Source organism: Gavialis gangeticus, unplaced genomic scaffold (genome assembly GCF_001723915.1).
Source record: "Gavialis gangeticus isolate Ggan-Ray unplaced genomic scaffold, GavGan_comp1, whole genome shotgun sequence".
Classification (NCBI taxonomy): domain Eukaryota; kingdom Metazoa; phylum Chordata; order Crocodylia; family Gavialidae; genus Gavialis; species Gavialis gangeticus.
This window is the reverse complement of record NW_017728994.1, coordinates 60,204,365-60,206,401: the sequence shown is the minus strand read 5'-3', so window position 1 is coordinate 60,206,401 and position 2,037 is coordinate 60,204,365. Positions and strand designations below refer to the sequence as shown.

General features: G+C 49.6%; 1 protein-coding gene across 1 annotated transcript in view; it reads left to right on the top strand.

Annotated features, from left to right (window-relative positions):
• Nucleotides 1-2,037, top strand: part of PDZD8 (PDZ domain containing 8) — a 127,162-nt gene that overhangs the window by 12,126 nt on the left and 112,999 nt on the right. The window lies entirely within an intron of this gene.

Sequence of the window (2,037 nt, the reverse complement as noted above, 5' to 3'; positions counted from 1 at the left end):
AGGCTGCCTGGGGGCGGGGATGGATGGTGGTCCCCCTCCCTGGGGGAGGGGGATGGACAGGGTGCCTGGGGAGGGCTCCCGCCTGATAGGGGGAAAACTAGTCTCCAAGTTGATGTGGTGAAGATAAAGGTTCATTCACTTTTTGAAAACTTGTCAATTAATAGGGTTGTCAGGGAAATAGTACTGGAGCAGATGCAAGAAAAATAGTGATAGCATAAGGTAAGGAAGGTAAAGGGTGTGTTAGCACTATGGGACAGGTGTCACTGGGCCATTTCTCTGAGTCCCCAGTGCTTTCAGAGGTAAGGGGAGTTCCCGTCATAGGTGCCGTGTGGTTAAGCTATGGGCTGAGAGCATAGGAAATTGGTAGTGTAAGTGGCTGCTGAGGTGCGGCTCTGATGCCACGTGGTTCAGGCTGGGTTATGAGAGCGTAGGGTGCTGGGGGAAGTGGCCATTGTGGTGCGGTGGTCCTAACTTGCTGTCGCCTCAGCCATCTGCATCTGCAGAAGGTGGAAGGAGGGTGGGGGGGATATTGGGGCTCTGCTAGGGGCTGCGTATGGCCTTGGGCACGTGTCTGGGAACAGGAGGAGCAGCTTGCCTCTTTCTGGAGGGGCGAGGGAAGCTTTTCTTTGGGACTTCCCCAAGAAGCAGCTTTGTTCCTTCTCCTAGAAGGGTTCCCAAGAAGAAGTGCGGGCTAGAACTTGACCCACTTCTTTCGTTACAGCATGTCAGTTCTTGGTCTCATTTTTCTTCCTCTTCCAGGACCACCCCCCGCCCCATAAAAATAGAGATCCTAGTGCTTCTGGTGAGAGAGGCAGTAATTCATATTCTCTAATGTGCTTTTGAGATAGTTGAACAGATGCTTTTTCCCTAGTTTGCAGATGCTGCTTTCTTCTGTGCCCCTCCAGTCTGGCCTTGGGCAGACCTAAAAGTTAGCTGGGAACAGTCTTGCTTCCAGCAGCTTTCCCAGCTATCAGGGAACCTTCGGGTGTCCACTTAATGTTTCTCATGGTGAACTGGAATGAAGAGCACCTCCTGTCTGACATAAATGCCAAGTAATGCGATGCCAGTGAAAGAACCTTACTGGTTTCTGTCTGATTTCTACCTGGTCTATGACTGGATGTTCAGTAGCTTACAGCCTTAGGAATTACCTTTGCACTCTCCCCTACTGGCATGTTCTTTTGTAGCTTGCATTACCACTTGCCAAATGTGTTACAGTGTGGTGCTGTGTATGCACACTTCTCAGCAGTAACACCTCTTTGAAAGTCCCTGCAGGGGAAACAGCCCAGATAACTGAAGAGGTTGATCTGGGTTCCAGAGCTAACCTAAGGCTTGGAAGGAAGAAGTGGTGGCTTTCACAGCTTTGGTAGTCTATTTTTTATCCCCATAATTTAAAACAGCTTATGCAAATGTGTTTGTATGTGTGTGGGTGCACATAAGATGAGCTAGAATTTGGGAAATCTACATAAGCAGGATGACAACATTTGCAGAATTTTCCTACTTTTTTCAAAACATAGAAATTATGGTTGTGAAGATATCTGACACTTGGCAAGTTAATGTGGTGGTCTTCCTGAGCCTTTAGACAGGTACTTCTTGTGTTTCATTTGCTAGGTATAGTTCTCCCACAGAGAAGTAAAATGAAAATCGACTAAAGACTTTCACTGCTTTCACTTCAGCACCGACAAGTGCAAAGTGATGCACCTGGGGAGGAACAACCGGCACCATACTTACAGGCTGGGGGACTCCCTTCTTGTCAGTACAGAGGCAGAAAAAGATCTTGGAGTCGTCATTGATTCCAAGATGAACATGGGCCAGCAGTGTGGGGATGCAGTCAGGAAGGCCAGCCGCACCTTGTCATGCATCCACAGATGCATCTCAAGCAGGTCCAAAGAGGTGATCCTCCCCCTCTATGCAGCACTGGTCAGGCTGCAGCTGGAGTACTGCGTCCAGTTCTGGGCGGCGCACTTCAAGAGGGATGTGGACAACATGGAGAGGGTCCAGAGGAGGGCCACTCGCATGATCAGGGGGCAGCAGGGCAGG